This window comes from Phalaenopsis equestris, unplaced genomic scaffold (assembly GCF_001263595.1).
Source record: "Phalaenopsis equestris unplaced genomic scaffold, ASM126359v1 Scaffold001235, whole genome shotgun sequence".
Taxonomy (NCBI): domain Eukaryota; kingdom Viridiplantae; phylum Streptophyta; class Magnoliopsida; order Asparagales; family Orchidaceae; genus Phalaenopsis; species Phalaenopsis equestris.
In genome coordinates this window covers 28,012-48,433 of record NW_018165674.1, presented here as the reverse complement: position 1 = coordinate 48,433, position 20,422 = coordinate 28,012, and positions in this window count along the sequence as shown.

Genomic DNA, 20,422 nt, shown 5'->3' with positions numbered 1-20,422 from the left:
CTTAGATTGAACTGAAAACGGGTGGGTACTTTTAGAGAGTAGAAAGAAAGTATAAAGTAAGGAGTTGTAGGACTTATTTAGGGCTTCTTCTCATTTTTATCATTCCCAGTAAAGGGGAAAGTGATTAAATAGTTCTAAGTAAGAATCCATTGTAGTTGGTTAGTGTAATACAGAGATTTTAATCCTCTAGGGTTGGGGGACTAGACGAAGGGAAGATTGTAAGTTAAAGGAAGAGATTCAAAGGAACTTCAAAAGTTCAGTGGAGAGGAATTTGAGATAAGTTTTTATCTTTGTAACTACATTTGGTTTTAATTTAGATTTCTTGTGTTTTTATATGATTTCTACTTTTAAACTTAACTGTTGTTGTATTTTCTCAATGAATTCTGAGTAGTTTTCTTTATTTTTTTCCTTAAAATGATAAGTAATTAAACGTTGGAAGGAAGTTGTGTGAAGAATTGATCTATAATGTTGGAACAAGTTGTGATGATTTAATCCTTGTACTTCATTTACTTCTTGATTTGGCCAATTAAGATGTTAATATTTGTTGTGAGAATATGTGAGATCCGTGATGGTATTGTCTTAGACAACTAATGATAGAATCACATGAGACTGTATGGATGAGAATGTAATTAAAATGGTTGAGTGCACACAAATAGGGAAATAAACTTTGAAGGGTGTAGAGTTAAAGGACTTTAGAGTGACAGGCTAAAGCCCCCAATTTGGTCTATTTTTTTAGGTTTCGATACACAAAGTTAGCCCCCAGGTGGAGGGAGAAAGGGAACACTAGAGTGAGAGCTAATATCTTCCCTACTTAGCCCGTCTTTAGGACTATTGAAACTTTAGATAAGCCAATGTTCTTTATAGCATCTCTAGTAAGGGTAAAAAATAATATTGCTCCTATTTTACACAAAATAATTTAAATACTTCCACAATAGAATTCCTATACTTGTTACTGATTCTTGATAAGGAAAAAAATATTTTATTTGTATTTATTTAATCTTACAAAAATCTAGTTAAATTTAGTTAGTTGTTTACTTTATTTTCAATTATAAAAAATTACCCAAAAGAAGTGTTCACTTTATTTTAAATTATAAAAAATTAACAAAAAGAATTGAATTTTTATTCCTACCATAGTATCTATAGTTTGAATAAGAATCTTTTCAAAATATAGTTTGCTATCTAATTTCTTCTTAAGAATTTGTAGTTTTCACCGTAAGTTTGATATTTTGGGGCTTAATAAAAAATTCAAATATTACTGTATAATGATATATATATTTGCATAGTATCTCAATATTTAAATATAGCAAGTGCACTCTTACTAGCCTTAAAATAAAATTTTTGGCACCGTTGTAAAGAAAGAAGTATAAATAAAGGAAATCAATACTTTAACCGCACATACATTATAGTACTATCGTACATGATATAGATCAAGTTTTTGGCTTATGCTATTTGAAAACATACATCTAGTTTTAAGCAGTGGAGTTAGAAGTAGAAGTATATATAAGAAAAGGGGATCAAACCCTAAATTTCTAATGATGGCCCAAATCCTCAAATTCTCTCCAAAAAACATGACAAACCATTTCAAGCTACTCATGACCAAGCCAACCATTTGACTTCACCTAAACTTTCCATAGGGTCCGTCCAAGCACCCTAATCAGTTTGGGACCAGATTTAGCCACTTGACAAAGGGTTTGAACATAACCTATCTCACAGAGCCTAAATTCTATTTTTTCCATTGGTTCTACACGTTGGAGCTTACTAAAACCAAATTCAGCTAACTACTCAGTCCCCATGACTTCCCTGAGCTCAGAGGCGATTTCACCCTGGTTGGCTGATTGCCTCAGCCACTAGAAAACCCCTCTATAAAAAAGGGACCTCTCACAACCAAATAGAGGAGAGTGCTGAAATCCTAACCAAACACTACAAAAATTCTCCAGACCCTCTAGCAGTTCAGAGAAGCCTATTCCTACCATTTCCTTGCCCTAATTCCCATTGCCAAAGGCTAATTTCCTCTCCGATTTTGAAGGCTTTTCAGTGCCATACCTTGAACCTCATCAATTCCTCAAATTAATGAGCCCTTGACCTTCATGGGAGCAAAAGAGGAAGTTCCTCAAAAAAATCCCCATCCCTAGAGCCCTATGTACTAGACTTTGAGCAAGGCTGTGCACCTGCTGAAGGAGCTCTTACACAACTCCAACCCTAGCTCTAATTGAAACTTGGAGGAGGTTTGCCCGACTGTAATGAATGTGTAGAACCATTTCAATTGAGCTACACCTCTTGGATAAAGGTATGGACCATTTTCCCCAATTTTGAGCTCAATTGGGGCTTTTGTGAAGAAAAGATCAAATTCAAGCTTGATTAACCGTATATATGTTTTCGTCTCGATTAGTTGGATGTGTAGGAACAAACCCTGCATAATTTAGTTCAGAATCTAGGGAAAAATTAGGTTTAGAAAATAAACAGTTTACAAGTTAGGTCACTTGGGGACGATGACCAGAAGCCGTTCGATATCACATGTATCAAACAGACGGATCAGATCACCCTGGACGAATAGATGGAGCGGTAAAGGCGGGATGCTTTGCGACTGACTCAGAAGGTGACATTCAGTAGTGTGGTGACACGTGGAAAGCTCAAAGTTGCCGAGGATTACGTGGCGCCGACATGGATAAATAAAAAAATTGCCCATTTTTTATTTAAATTAATTCAGAAACTTACAAATTTCATAACCTGGTGTAGAAAAATCATAAAAATAAAATAAAAATACATCTATACTCAGTTAATAGAGGAAAATCATATGGACTAAAAATTAAAATTATTTTACTTATATTTAATTTAAAATAATTAAATACTCTATATCTTGTTTAAATCATAGGAAATGAAATATTAATCACCATGGGGTGAAATTTTGATTGTTTACACTTTCTATGTATAGGAGTATTCTCTGAGTTTTCTAGTCAATGAACACTTATAGCATGGTAAAACCTTACTTTCCAAGGTTAAGTCATGTATTTGTTTAAAATAATTATATAATTTAAAATAAAGTTTAGAAAATTATGATATTTTGGTAGGTTCATTGTGGTCAGAGGGACATAAGAAATAAAATCTAAATTTCAATGTTATTGTAATTAAATTTCTTGATTTAAGTCATTAAAACCCATAACAATTGAAATAAATAAAACATACTTTTTAAAAATTATAAAAATTAATCCTTACTTAAGGTATTAAACCTATTAACCTTCTGTAAAATTTCGAAACCATTTTATATTAATTTATCCACTAATGTTTATTATTTTAAGAAAAAAGAAGTTTTGGCATTAAAATAATTATAATAATTAAAATATAACTAAAATTTTTTTAAAAAGTAGGTTTGGGAGTTCCTTGTGACCTGCGCCCAAGAAAAATAAATTGACATTAAAATGAATAGTTCATTTTTGGGCTATTTTTAAATTATAAAATAATTAAAAATCAAAATATCACAAAATCATGAAAGTGAACCAAAATTTCCCTAATTGTTCCCTGACCACTTAGGATCAATTATAATATTTTTCATAATTTTAAATAAATATATGTATTTTTAATGACTAAAAATGTATTTTCCTAAATTTTCACTAAAATAATTATAAAAATAGAATAAATATCAGAAAAAAAATAAAATAAATTTCTCTGATTTCCATGAAGTCAAAAAGATCAATAAAAATTATTAAATTGATTTTTCAAAAAAAAAATGTATTTCCTATGTAATTAATCCTCAAAATATACAAATACTTATAATAATTAAAATATAATTAAAAAACTCATGCAATTTAGTGTGAGTGTCCCTTTGATCTAGGTAAACCTCCAATAATTTTCTCAAAGTCATAAAATTTTCTTTGATTTATTAAATAAATTAACTTTGGAAATTTTTATACTTAGATTACAATAATTATATAAATATTAACAAAGATTGGAAAATATTATTCCTTCTCTGGTATATCAATTAACCAATGAGAGATAGGTCAGGAAATTCTAAAGTCCATGTGAATTGATTTAAAAATTTTTTGAAGATAAGAACCTTAGGAGCAGAATTGTAATTTCCACCTTCTCACCCTAATTAAAATTTTAGGATGGGTTAAAAGCTTAAAGGGAAATATTATGATCCTACGTAACATCTTAAAGTGATTGAGACATGAGGGTAAGAGGTAGAAACCAATTGACTCCAACTTTTAAGGAAGAAGAATATAATTGTAATTAACCCAATGTTGAACATTGGAAAAGGAATTGCTTTGAATGATTTAAAGGTCTGGGATATAAGTTGGGAAGTCAATAAGACACCATATTTGAATCCCCAAACCAATGGATGAGTCATAAGTTTATCTTTTAAATAAATATTATTAATTTGACCTCTTTTCTTTAAAATCACACATCTACCACCGGTGTCTTCTGAGCTTTGTAGTGAGCTAAGTTTAACTAAGGATGCTTGAGGATTACTTTGAAATCTAAGTATAATTAATCTTCCTCAAACACTACAAGCTCAAATTTGCTTGTCCTCTTTCTGATGGGCTAATTGAGATAAGGAACTCAACACAGTTTAAACCTAACAAACCTCAGGATGATATATTCAACAACATATTAAGTTCAAAAAAAGTTGAGATAGTCTAAGGATTATTAAGAGTTGTTTAAGGCTATGCCTCGAACACTTTCTTAATTTTTTGGATATTTTGAAGAACATTTGAACTCATTATGCCTTGTTCAAGAAAATCATCCTTAAAACACTTAAGGACCGCCAAGTTATGAATCGTGGTTTCTTTTGAATTTAAACCATTAAGTCTTCACTGCCACTTAGTAGTTACTCTTAATTTTACTTTGCACTATATACAAGATTATGGATGCTAACATTTCAATAGGAGTAGTGAGAAGATAACAGGTACACATTTATAATTTTTTTATTGTCATTTTATTTCAGTAATTTTTTACCGCTTTAGTGTATTATGCATGCTTGGCTGAAAATACTTTTCAAAATCAAAAACTAAAATTTTGAAAATTAAGACAAACCTTTTTCAAAAATTAAACTTAAACAACCCTTTTTCAAAAACAACAAACAAACACAATACATTCTTTTAAATTTACAGAAGTCCCTCGGATGAGGCAAGCCACGGTTGCTAACGAGATCTCCCCGGTTTAGATAAGATTAACAACTCGTTTAGACCAAGTAAACTCAAAAGAAAATAGTGGTACAAGAATGAGAAAACCATGGGATCCTAACCGATGGCACTTTAATCAACTTTAACCCCCGCATGATACTTGAATAACAACATACTTGACATGAAAATTGTAAAACCTTAAACCCAAAGATCTGGGGCTATCACTTCAACGAGGAGCTTAGAGATAATATTGTGGGCAGCATAATGGGATGAACAGAAGAACAACTTTGGGAGAGCAACCAGATCTACAACAACATACCTTTCTTCATAATTCAAAAACAAGCCATATGACTTTGAGGTAGCTCGTCTAGTATGACATAAATCCACAACTCATCTTTTGGCTTTTGCACAATCATGTTGTGTAATCTAAGCCCTAACTCATTTTAGGCTTCCAGGTTGTTATTGGTTTTGATATAAACCCTTCTATCTTCCAAGCTATTTGTGTGATTGTTTCTTGCAAATGTAAGCCCAAAAATGAAAAAATTGACAGGATAAAAAATTAGGTAATAACATTTCTAAATTAAAGCCAAACATTAGGATAAATTAGGAAGTCACTAGGGTTTTCTCTGTATCAATGACATTTCGTACCTTTCATTCACTTGGATTCCTGAAGATAACTATTTGTACTTGATCAAATCCCTTTTAAACTTCTAATGTCCAATCTTGAAAAACCTAAACTTTGGAATTCTTGAGAGCAAACCCAATAGTCAAAATTGAGAGTATTCTTAAGCGACCTCGGACACTTAAGAAGTAATTTACTATAGGGGCTTGCCTTTATAGGGAACTTCGGAACACAGCTTAATATAAAACCTATCTAATCTTTCATATTATATAGGGGAACTTGTTAGCTTATATAAAAAAATGGTTTCACAAACCAAATGGGTGTCCTAAATTCTGTAGTTTGTTTTATCGAGCCTTAATATCAAACAATGTGCTCATTCTCCGGGATATATGCATCGCTTGTGATGTTGCACTTGAAAATTTAAACTATTAAATATATGAGTTCAATTTGGTCTCGTATTATCTTAACTAAAAACATTATTTTTCAAAATTAAAATATTATTTTCCAAAAAATCACGCATATATATATATATATATATATATATAGATTTCCAAAAAAAAATAATGAACATCAGCTTGTTCTATGCATCTATATTTTCTTTTTCTAATGAAGTGTACTCTTTTGTTTGGACACGTGTATTTTGATGACGAGTTTTCCGTGCATTTGTCTTGAAAGGAGTTTTAAGTTATTAGCTCAAAGGAGAGTATTTACGTAACTTGCTTTGGAGGGGAGTCTTTAGATCACTCAACCCCGAAGGGGAGACTTTAGGTTGCTAGCTCTGAAGGTAGTCTTTAGTTTTCTCTCCCCTGAGAAAAGTCTTTAGGTCACTTGATCTAGAGGGAAGTCTTTAGGTTATTGTGGCCACTCGTTTTGCACCACTGATGTGGAAGTTTGTTGTGTGTAGCTTTTGCAAATATTTTTCAATATTACAAAATACGCACGACAACACTAAAAATAAATATACAATTCAATCCCAATAAAAATTACTTTAGTAAAAATAATTTTATCTTTTAAAATCTTTAAACTACCAAACTCATAATAATAACGCAAGTATACATATCGCTCAAGTAATAAAAGACTCTAATGTAGTCCTAAGTTTCAATCCCATAGAAAAAATTGGAAATTTTGATAACTATAATGTAAAACACAAAATTTAAATTACAAAACTTAAGTACAAAATTCAAATCTAAAGTACTTGAGTGTATGTTAAAAAAAATACATTTAAAAGAACTAAGTTAACTAAACTAATTACTAAACTTCAGAAGTAAACTTATAAAAATTAAAAAAAGTTTCTCTGATGAAGAGTTCAAATTTAAGAAGGCATCCTTCCCCTTTATAATAAGTATATGGATTGTGACGAAATTAAAATCTTTTAAGAATATATATATAATATTGACTAATCAAGAGTTTGGTCCCTAATTCTGTGGTTAGGTTGGGTGGATACCAGGTTTCACTCCAGAGTTCCCACTTCTCTCTTGCCTGAAGGTTAACAATCTTGCATTAGTTTCCAATCAACAGGACCAATTTAAGGATTTTAATATGTCACCTTAAAATCTCCAATTTTACGTTCAACAAAGCATAATTCCTTATTTCTTTGCACTCAACCGCCTTAATCCATCAAGTATCGTCTCTAGCGCTTTAGGCGCGAAGTTACTTAAGTTTTCACTATTATGGGTTTTGACGCTTCAGGTGTCGCTTATCTGTATAATGGCGCTTCAGGCACCAGCTATTTGGAAAGTGGTGCTTCAGGCACCAGAATCATAAAGTTCTCTATTTTCGCTCCAAATTTCCTCTTTTTTGCTACTTTTGCTCCAAATGCCTAAAATTGATACACCTGCAACAAAAAATATGAAAAAACCCTTCTTTAAAGTGCAATATCACTAAAAATAATCATAAAATGTATACTTAAAATAACACATTATTTTGGTGTATCAAATTCCCGAGAACTTAAAATGTTATTTTTCCTCAAGTGACTCTTTTTCTATATAAAAATATGACTTAGGATAGAGATTAACTTTTAAACTTCTATACTTTAGTTTGATAAATAAAATAATGATAAATAAAATAATATAGTTTAATAAAAAAATTTCATAACTTAGATTAAAACTATAAGTATAAGAATAATTAGTAATCAAATCTAAGATTTTTGTATCTTTATCTTCATTCATTTCAAGAATTCATTTCAAGAAGAACTGTGATTTGTTCCATCAAGGACACTTTGAATATTCATATAAAAAGAATATCATGAAAACTTTACTCTTAAGCATGCTAATACTCAAATACAAGTTTAGAAAATGTAATAAAGTCCTTTCCTTAAGTTGATTCAATTGAAGCCAATTTTTTATTTGGCATCTCCTCAAGCTTATCCTCACATTTTTATTTCTTTTTTTCTTTTTTTCCTTTGCAGGATCTTTTCGATCTTTTCTTTTCATTTCTTTTTTAAGTGAGGTTTACTATATGTGGATGGCCTTTAATAATTTTGAACTTCACTATCCTCTTCTTAAAGTTAAAACTTCTTACCTTGAACTTCACTATCCTCTTCTTAAAGTTAAAACTTCTTACCTTTCTTCACTTTATAAATTCATATTAGTTTTGATGATTTTTCATAAAGTCTCATTCGTTTCTTCGATTATTAATACCTAAGATTATTAATACTTCAAAAATACAATTTTCTTTACTTTAAAAAGAAAAACATAGTCTCATTCTCTCATACCAAATTTTTTTAACTTTAGAATTGACCTTCATTATTAAAAACTTCTACCTAAAATATCCATAATATTTACAATCACAAATATAGTCATTTAAAGTTAAATCTTAATATCCAAGGTGATGTTAAATTAATTTTAAAAATATAGTTAATTGAGGAAAAATAAAATTTGGTTTACTTCTTTTTAAAAGAATTTTTTTTGCCCCAAACTTAAGTTTTTAAGTAATTAAAATTATTCAGTACAAAAATTTTGTAGGTGAAAGAAAATAGTAAATGCATAAAAATAAAAACTAATTTGTAGAGGATTTATGAATATGAAACTAGGCTCTGGTATACTACAGGTGCTAACTATAAAAAAATACAGGCGTTAAAGCAATAAATGAAACACAATATATTTCAAAGGATTCGCTAAGAATTAAAAACATAAATAGAAACTTAAAATAACTAATAATGCAGAAAAATAAAAAATCTACAATTACTAATACAATTAAGTCCATAGTACAATAATAAATGAAAGTTCCTATCACAACATTTTTAAAGTAAACAAATAATAATATAATAATAATAATAAACAAACAAAACAAACACCTAAAATATTAGTCATCATCCTCTTCTTCCTCTTCTTCTTCTTCTTCTTCTTCTTCTTCTTCTTCTTCTTCTTCTTCTTCTTCTTCTTTTATCACAACCTTTTTAAAGAAAACAAATAATAAAACAATAATAAAAACAAACAAACAAAACAAACACCTAAAATATTAGTCATCATCCTAAAATTAAACTCTCCTCTATTGATATTCATCATTATATGCATTCCTTGCTTCTAACCCTCCAATCCTATTTTACAAATTTACAATATCAATCTGTTGTATCATAAGGTGCACCATGATGTTCTCAAATGAAGCTGAGCTAGAAATAGATGGCCTTACAATAGATGTTGAGGGTCTATCACTACCTCCACTCCTGGATTCACCAAATGATTCAAATCTTTGGACTCTGTGTTTCTAAATTGGTTTTTGTGGCTGTAGCTTTTCTTCATTTCTACTAAACTCTACTATTGATTGTTCACGTAAAGTGAAATTTAGGGCAAGGTATCCTAAACCACTAGCTGTATCACTCCTGGCTATACTCTGAGCAGTATGTACTATAAGAGCACCAACATCTACTGCCTTCATTTGTTGAATGCAGAAATTTAACACAGCTCTTTCTTTTGTTACTTTGCTCAGATGATTTATTGGAAGAAATTTTGCAGAGATGAAGTAATGACATACCTTTCATTGAAAAGTCAACATGGAAGTAGAGAAATTAACTTTTTTATTGGCTTTAATTTTCCACTCTCCTCTTCCATCAGTCAGAAAGGCAATTACTTCATCTAATGATGAGTCGGTCATCATATATGCAACATATTCACAATGGAAATTATTTCTCAATCCATAACATGCATTGATCCTCCTTCTAGAAAGTTCACCTTACTGTCCTCTCATGAAGATGTGATCATCTGAAGTAAATAACAAGATAGCATAAAACACTTTGATAATTGGAACAATAGCTATTGTAGTGAAGTAATAGAATCTCTCATAATTTTTAGCGACATTCAACCTCTCGATCTAGCCACCTAGGTTAACAAATGAACATTCCTGAATCAATTTTCTCAAGCCCATTTTGGTATTATAGTTATGTTGGGCCTTACAATTGACAAATATTCTTGCATCAAAATCTCCCTTAGGCTTTCCTCTTTTCACACGTAGTGTTAAAGGAATTTCTATGGAAATCCAAATAAAATCCAAAATAAAAAATCTAACTCCAGAAGTAAGATTATTTTGTAGGAAATTTTTCACCATGGGTTTTCCTTAAACTACTTCAACAAATTCCCAAAATTCAGATTTCCCATAATGTAGGATAAATTTTTGGTGAAGATAAAAAATTTCTAAGTTAAAGTGATGCTCTCACTAAGAGAAGATGAAATCTAAGATCTTTAGTCAATGAAATCTTCTTAAATCCTCCCATATTCAAGCCTTGAGTTGAGGTTTAGAGGTAGGAGACGACTTAAGTCGTTAAAATGGGAGACGAGTCAAGCAGTAAAAATGGAGTTTTACGGGGCTATTTTACGGTTTTTAACCCATACTGGCAATTTTAGGAATTTGGCGCCTTAGGCACCAACACCAAAATTTTTCATATTTCATTTTTTTGTGGAAATCTATTTTGCGCAACGCATTACGTAAACCTCTAACTAACTTAATTAAACAATTATACTCATAATTAAAAAATTTTCTATCACAAAAATTTCACAAACAACACAAAACTCACATTTATATATAAAATCCACACTATTACAAACTGATAGTTTTCAAGTCGATAAATATAATTCAGTGTCCAAAGCAAACGAAACATCTTAACACTAAAAACTAAGTATCAAAATACTCAACAGCTAACATAAATAAAATCCAATGATGAAAGTAAATGCAATCCAATGTAACACAATAACATAATTAAGTAATACTAAATAAACATTCCATGCATTAAGTAAGCTCAAACATCTTCTTCGCGCTCATCCTCTTGGATGTCTCCCATGGATTGGTACTGCAGGTAAAAGTTGTGAAAGGTCAATAAGGAAATTTGTCCATCAAATCTTCCTCGATCCAAGCATGTTTCTTAAACATATGCACCAAATCATCTTCGTTACATTCAATGTGTTCAAAATGTTCCTTCATCCTCCAATCCAGGTGATCCAGCATTTTCAGAAATATTTCTAATTGAACGTGTAAGGTTTTGTGCCACTTTTCTATCTTCTTGATCCTCTTCAAAAGTGCATTAAAATTGAAGTAAGATTGAATAGCTGATGAATTATAGGATGATTAATCTATCAGTATATTAATATCATTTTCATCCTCCATTCCTATGCAGTTGCAATAAACTTCTGGGTCCATAGGCTTCCATGTAAGAAGTTGTTTTTCCCAACTTTCATAAGGCACTTGTGATTAACTACACAGTAGAAAGATAGTAGATGGATGTCCCAGTCTAGTAGTAGTAGTAGATCCAGTAGATCCATTGATGATCAAACCCAAAATAGATTTCACAATTATTACATAGACATCAACAAGTTTTCCTGTTTGAATATAGTAATTCAAAATAGCACTCTCCTTAGTCACCATACTGACTTTCTTGGTAGGAAGTAATTTTGATGCAATAAAGAAATTCCATGCTTTAGATGTAGGATTCAACAATGACAAAAAAAGCTTACATTCCCATTATCTCTAGTCTCCCAATTTGCATCTTCATCAGTAAGAAATCGATAGAGTTTGTTCATATTTTCTCTTGTAGGGGAAAAATTTACATATACATAGTGGCAAATAGGTACACTTTCAATCATAAACATATCATTTATTCTTGAAGGAGTGAATTGTACACACCTGCCTCACACGTAGACAATTCCTTGGTTGATTCCATGAAGATTAACATAAAAATCTTTAACCACAAGGACAACTACAGTGGCAGTGGTTAAACAAAGCACTTCGTAGCATCTATGTGTAATAATATTCTCCACTCTAGTATTTGGTGTGTTAAATCCTCGATTCATAAGTCCCTTTTCCTTGATTAGCCAATTCTTCATAAGAACTCAAACATATAACTTTTGCTCATCGAAACTGATGAAGTTCCTCTAGTTGAAAATTCCATATCTGGCGGTATCTTTAGAGTGGGAAGCCATTAGATTTGAAAAATGTTGACTCTTCCCTCATTTTCTCATTTTCCCACTCTTCCCTCATTTTCCCCTCTAAAATAGGTTTAAGAATCAATTTTTGGGAGTTATTAGAAAGAAAACTAGCCAAAAACTGCCTATTAAAACATTTTGAGTCGTCCTGGTCACCGCGATGCATCAGGCACTTCAAGTGTCAGCTCTTTGGAAAATGGCGCCTCAGGTGCCAGTTCCAAAATTTGCGCCATTTCATTTTAATTCCAATTAATTCTTAAATCTTCCATAAAATTAGGTGAATAAAAATGTTAAATATTTTCTCAATTTCAAGTTTCTCAAATACATGAAATTCATAAAACTACCATTATATATATTTAACACTCCAAACAAAAATAAATAAGCAAAATAAACAATGATAAATATGGGATGCCTCCCACAAAGTGGTTGGTTTAATGTCGTCAGCTTGACATTCCAAATCCTTACTCTGGGCCACCTAACATTAAAATATCTTTAAGAATTGGTGTTTGACCATCAAATTATGGTCTCAGTCTGTGCGCGTTCACTTTAAATATCTTTCTAGTCTTGGGATTTTCAATATTAACAGCTCCATAGGGATAAAATTTCAAAATTTTGAATGGCCCTATCAACCTAAACTTTAGTTTTTCAGGAAATAATTTCAATCTTGTATTATATAATAAAGCTTCTTGTTTAGGATCAAATTTCTTTTTATTATCTTTCAATCATGCCATTCTTTCATTTTCTAGCATTATCATAAGATTCATTCCTAATTTCTTCAAGCTCATTCAATTGCAATAATCTTTTCTCACCAGCTTCTTTCAAATTGAAATTAAATTCTTTTACCCCTTAATAGCCCAATAGGCTTTATGTTCCAATTCTACTGTTAAGTGACAAGTCTTCCCAAAAATTAATCTATTTGGGGACATTCCTATTGGTGACTTATAAGATATCCTGTAAGCTCATAATGTAGTATCTAATCTATCAAACCAATTCATTTTATTTGGATTCATAGTTTTCTCCAAAATTCTTCTGATTTCACCATTTAGTACTTCTGCTAGACCACTAGTTTGGGGATGATAAAGAGTTGCAATCCTATGCATAATATCATATTTTTCCATCAACCTTATAATTTTTGCATTCCTAAAATGAGATCCTCCATTTGTAATGATTATTCTTCGCATTTCATATCTTATAAAAATATTTTTCATTAAAAATTTTGAAACACTCCGAGCATCACATCTAGGTGAGACGATTGCTTCAATCCATTTTGACACATAATCCACTGCAATAAATATATATACATTTCTAAATGAAGGTACAAATGGTCCCAAAAAATCAAATCCCCATGTATAAAAAATTTTAACTTATAAATTAAAATTTACATGCATTTCATTTCTTTTGAAATATTACCTACTCTCTGACACCGATCATACTAAAAAGTTCAATCATTCCCAAAATGACCTACAAATTTATAATCCCGACATTTTTAGATAATTTTTTAATTTTTTTGCAAGGCACACATCTTCTCATAACTAAATCTTTGCATTGTTTGTATAAATATGGGTCATCCCAAAAGCAAAATTTTGTATCGTGAATTAATTCTTTTCTTGTTGGTTTGTCAGTCCATTTGGTAAAATACCAATAACAATATAGTTCACAATATCAACACACAACGATATTTTCCATTCTTTAATAGCATAAAGTTATTCATCAGGAAAAGTTTCATTAATTTCTTTTTCTAAATCAAGTGTTTCTTTATCTTCTAGCCTAGATAGATGATCAATAATTTGGTTATTTGTTCCTTTCCTATCAACTACCACAAAATCAAATTCTTGCATCAAAAAGACCCATCTAATTAGTCTTGGTTTGACATCCTTCTTTTGCATCTGATATTTAATAGCCGAGTAGTCAGTGTGCACAACACATTTAGCTCCAATTAATCATTACATAAACTTACCAAAAGTATAAACAATGGCTAATAACTCACTTTCAGTAGTGGTGTAATTAATTTGAGCATCATCAAGAGTTTTAATAGCATAATATATGACTTAAAAATACTTGTCATATCTTTTCCCTAAAACAACTCTTATTGCATAATCACTTGCATCACACATTAATTCCAAATGTTTCTCGCAATTAGGTGAAACAATTATAGGAGTAGTGATAAATTTTTCCTTCAATGTTTCAAAGGCTTTAAGGCACTTTTGGTTGAAATCAAAATTTATATCCTATTCGAGAAGTTGGCATAAAGGCTTCATAATTTTTGAAAAATCTTTAATATATTGCCTATAAAATCTAACATGTCCTAAAAATGTCCTAACTCCTTTTACAGTAGTAGGTGGTGGTAGGTTAGATATAACTTGTATTTTTGTAGGATCTACTTCCATGCCATTTTTTGAAATTTTATGCCCAAATACTATTCCTCCTGCAACCATGAATTGACATTTTTCCCAGTTTAATACTAGATTCATGTTTTCACATCATTCTAGAACATTCTCTAAATGAGTTAGACATGTTTCAAATGAAGTTCCAAACACAAAAAAAATCATCCATAAAGACTTCAATCCCTTTTTCAATTAAATCTCTAAAAATTGACACATACATTTTTAAAATGTTGTAGGAGCGTTACATATTCCAAAGGGCAATCACTGAAAAGAAAAAGTTCCATAAGGACTAGTAAAATTTTTTTTTTCTTAATCCTCTAGAGCAATATGTATTTGATGATAATCAGTATATCCATCTAGAAAGCAAAAATATTTGTGCCCAGCTAGTGTATCCAACATCTGGTCCGAAAAGGGTAAATGAAAGTGATCCTTCCTGTTGAATTTAATTTTCTATAATCTATTTAGATTCTCCATCGAGTGACTTCTCTTGTTGGTATTAATTTATTATTCTAATTTTCCATAACAGTCACACCTCCTTTCTTTGGAACATAGTGAATTGGACCGACCCAAGCACTGTCTCAGATAGAAAGTTTTTTCTTTTTTAGTTTAGGAGGTTTCTCAATAGATGAAATTAAATTTTTATTATTATTTGTAAGATCTCACATTTCAAATTGTTCCTAAACATAATCCAATTCTTCATTACTCACTTCCGTAGTTTTCTCTTGAATTTTATCCTCATTCTCATATTCCAAATTTTCTTCTTCAGATTCCTTTTCAAATGTCTTCGTGAAATATTCATGGCTTAAATAGTCGTTAATATCCATTTTGAAGCATTCAATATCTTGCTCTTTTGTAGGATATCTCAATGATTTTTCAATATTAAACATAACCTCTTGACACAAACTCTCATAATTGTTTCTTCTTTCTGTAGATCTATCAAAGCTCTTCTAGTGACAAGAAATGGTCTTCCTAAAATGATAGAAATATATTTATCTTCCTCCATATCTAATACAATAAAATCCAGACGAAAGATAAATTTATCAACCTTTACCAAAACTTCTTCTATAACTCCTTTATGGTAGGTAATCAAACAATGAACTAACTGAAGAGTTACAATTATAGGTGAAATGTCTCCTAAACCCAACCTTATGAAAATTGATAGAGGCATAAGATTAATACTTCCCCCTAAATCACATAAAGATTTTCCAAAAAATCTTTTTCTAATAGCAGAATGAACAATAAAACTACCAGGATCTTTAAGTTTTTCAGGAAGCTTATTCCAAATTATAGCGCTATAGTCTTCACTAAGTGCAACAACTTCATTTTCTAAAAGCTTCCTCTTATTATTAAGTATATCCTTCATAAACTTCACATAGCTTGGCATTTGTTCTTAGGCTTCAACAGATGGAATGTTTATAGTTAATTTCCTCAATATTTTTAAAAATTTTTACAATTGGTTATCTTTGTTTTACTACTTCAATCTTTGAGGAAATGAAGGTGGTGGTCTTTTTATAGTAAATTTCATTGGTTTCATAGGACATTCTAACTCAGAATGAAAATCATCACGAGATTTTTTCATTTTCCACCTCATATTTTTCATTTTCAACTTCCACTTCTTTTTGAACATTGGTTTCCAATTCTTTTCCTCTTCTCAGTTGAATAGCCTTAATTTTCTCTTTGTTATGATCTTTAGGATTTACTTCAACATTACTAGGCAACGTCCCTGGAGGTCTATTGTTAAGTGCAGTAGCAATACATCCCAACTGATTTTCCATGTTTCTAATTATAGCTCCTTGACTTTGTAATTGACTTCCTATTTGCAATATTAATTTTTCCATTGACAATTTCTTCTCCTTACTCTAAAAATTACTATTAAAACCTAGAGGGTAATAAAGTTTATAAGTTGGCTTTCCTTGCTGTTGGAGTTTTTTAATGGGTTCGCAGCATGGTTCCCCAATTCAGATTTGCAGCATTAGAGTTATTGTTACTCATACTGAAATTTGGATGATTTTTCCAACTAGGATTATAATAATTGGAATAAGGATTGTTAGAATGATTATTTATTTCATTTTAAATCTTATAAGAAGATTGAGATTCTATCATTTGTCCCAATGAGTTTTCGTCAAGCACAGGTGGTGTCTGAGAAGAAGATATAGTAGTTATTTGGGCAGTTAATATTAATATTACATCATAATCATGAATACTAGCTACTCTTTTTAAATTTACCCTTTCAAAGGGCCATTAAAAATTATTGGTAGCCATCTCCTCAATAAATGAATACGCTTCATCAAATGGTTTAGACATTAATGATTTACCAGCAGTAATGCCAATTATCAATCTAAGAAATCCAACCAATCCATCATAGAAAGTTTAAATTATTAACCAATCTAGAAATGCATGGTGTGGACACTCCTTAAAGAGATCTTTAAATCTTTCCCAAGCTTCATAAATTAATTCCCCTTTAAACTGACAAAAAGTTGTAATATCATTTCTCATCTTAGAGCTTTTAATGGTTAAAAATATTTAGATAAATATTTTTATGATAAGTCTTCAAAGGTTCTGATAGATCCAGGAGCTAACGAGTTTAACCACATCTTAGCTTTATCTCTTAATGAAAAGAAAAAATTCTAAGTCTGAAGATATCATTTGACAATCCATCAAATTTAAATGTAGCTCACAATTCTAGAAAACTAGCAAGTTGTAAGTTAGGATCTTGATTCAGTGTTCCCCCAAACTAATTATTTTCTACGATTTGGATAATAACAAGTTTAAGCTCAAATGAATTGGTAGCTAAAATAAGGTTTTATATACTTAAATGAATTTCATTTGCAATAGGATTAGCATAATCTCTTAAAGGTATCTGATGATATTTATTTTCATTTCCAAAATTATGTAAATTGCAAGATATTTTGCTAAAACTATTTATTTCTTTTTGTTGCTTTCAAATTTTTCAAATTTTTCTTTCTAACTCAGAATCTTAAGGTACTAAATTTTCAAATCTTAAACCACGCATAAACAAATACAATATGTAATTAAAATAAGCAAACACACTAAAATATGAAAATATTCAAATTAAACTACAATAAGATTTTGAGTTCAAATAAAATATTTTAAATTATGTAGTAATTTATCGTTATTTTTATTACTTCCCCGACAATGGCACCAAAAACTTGATGCAGGAGTTTATTGTGTGTAGCTTCTGTAAATATTTTTTCAATATTATAAAACAAACACGACAACACTAATAATAAATTTGCAAGTCAATCCCAATAAAAATAACTTTAGAAAAAAAATTTTATCTTTTAAAATTTTTAAACTACCAAACCCGTAATAATAACACAAGTATACGTATCGATCAAGTAATAAATGGCTCGAATGGAGTCCTAAGTATCAATCCCACAGGGAAGTTGGGAATTCTAATAAATATAATATAAAACACAAAATTCAAATTACAAAACTTAAGTACAAAATTCAAATCTAAAGTAATTGAGTGTATGCTAAATAAAATACAGTGAAAAGAACTAAGTTATCTAAACTAATCACTAAACTTCAAAAATAAACTTATAAAAACTAAACAAAGTTTCTGTGAAGAAGAGTTTAAATTTAAGAAAGCATCCTTCCCCTTTATAATGAGTATAGAGATTGGGGGTTCAAAGAAAGAAAAAACAGTTGCAGACTTTTTGATTCAATAGAAGAATCATTAGTCCTCCCAAAAAAAAAAGCTACACTAACAACAAAAAGTTTGCCAAGACATAGACCCCAGCTAGCATGGAGTGCAAAAACTGAAGATAGAGAGCGGGAAAGGAAATCCATAGTAGGCAGTAAAAAGTCACTTTAGATCTTGGTTAACAATTCTGAAATATGGGACCTTGATCCTGTCACCCTGCAGTAAAAACTGAAGGGTATGGGGGAGGGGAGACAACAACAGATAACTCTTTTAAATTGTAACCTTGTCTGGTAAGCCAATTTGCTGGCCGGTTGCCCTCTCTATAGATAAAAGTATATTATGCTTTTAATTGTGAGGAAATTTCTCTATTCTTTTTTGTCCAATAAGTTAGGTGCCAGGGTGTAAGCTCCTCATCCCTCAGTATCTTGATTACAGCAGCAGAATCCACTTCTAACCATAAGTTGTACCAGCTAGACATTTTGGCAATTTTAAAAGCTCAATAGACAACCACTAATTCAATATTCTCAAGCTTAAGGGATTGATAGGACCTTCCTGGTGTCATCTGTGTTACAAAGCTGAAGAGTCAATTACCCATCTCTTCTTTCAATGTATGTTTACAAAAAGGGTCTGGTCAGAATTTGTTTGTTCAGAATTGGTTCAAGATCTAAAGATAAATCTCTTAAATCAGGATTGGGTTTCCCTTTTTGATTGCTAGAATACTTTGGACAAAGTCAATTTGAGCACCATCCCTTTTGTGGTAACTTGGTTTATTTGGATGGCCATAAATAAAGCCAAATTTGAGGAATGCACTCCAAATGCACATCTAACTGTGTTACATTGTAAAACATTCTTAACAAAGCTGATCAAACTTAAGGGATTCCCTGAAATTTTCTATAACACCAGTCCTTCTACACAAAAAATAGTTAAGATATCCAAAGTCTTCTGGATTAAACCTACTCACCAGTGGATCAAAGCTAACATAGATGGGAGCTATAATGGGCAAGGTGCTGGTTTCGGAGGGATCTTCAGGGACTACACAAGCACCTACAAATTTTTTTTCTACAGCCTTATGAATGCCTAAGATGCACTTGAAATTGAAACAGCTGCACTTTTGTGGGCACTACATACTGCTATTCAGATGAAATGGTTTTATTTAATGGTTGAAACTAATTGTTCCTTACTTATCCAGCTGATTGAAGGATCCTTATCTCCTCTCTAGCACATACTCAAATTGCTCAAACCCATCCAAGAATTTAAAAAACTGTGCCAACTTCAGCTCAAGTTCAATTACAGAGAAGGCAACAAACCAGCTAACTGGCTATAGCTAACTGGCTAGCAAGAGTTGCTAGTCAGTCAGATGCCACTTTAGTCTCCACTACTCTGTCCTATCCTTTTTGTTAAAGGGTGACCTCTTACAAGTTTCCTATATCAGATCTATACTGTGTTCCTCTTCTGCAATATAATTTACCCTTCCTTTAATATATATATATATATATATGAGTTGGAAGCTGAAATGATTGTTATCTTCTTGGCCCTTCACATTGCTAGATTTTGCAAGTTTGATAAGTTAATTGTGGATTCAGATTCTCAAGTTATCATCAAAATTCTGCAACAATTGGAGAGACTTCCTTGACATATCACTAAATGGCTGCATAAATTCATTTCTTTTACTTAATCCTCTCAAGTTCTTTTTACTCATACCCCTAGATAAGGAAATAGGTCTGCCTTGTCATTGGTAGCCTTGGGAAAAAATTTCACAAAAGCCTCTTGTTAAGATTCCCCCACCATCATCTTTTTTGCTACATGGGGACTATATTCCACTTCCACATCTTAGAGTCATGTCACTTTTTCTTTTCTACTATCTATCAAATTATCTCACCCAATTATATATAGAGTGCCTTACTCAATATCTATCAAATTATCTCACCCAATTATATATAGAGTGCCTTACTCAATATCTATCAAATTATCTCACCCAATTATATATAGGGGGCCTTACTCGATATATAATTTGGGTATATATATATGCGCTGCGTACTCAGATCAGTTGATCGGCTATGTGCTTGTTGGTTGTAAGTCCCCACTGGTCTAGGGTTCGACTGTCCCCGAGCGTAGGGTGTGGTACTCAAATTCTTAGGCACATTTGGGATAGTTGGGGCTCGTATAATAGCCTCTGACCATTCTTTCTGAATGTATATATATATATATATATATATATA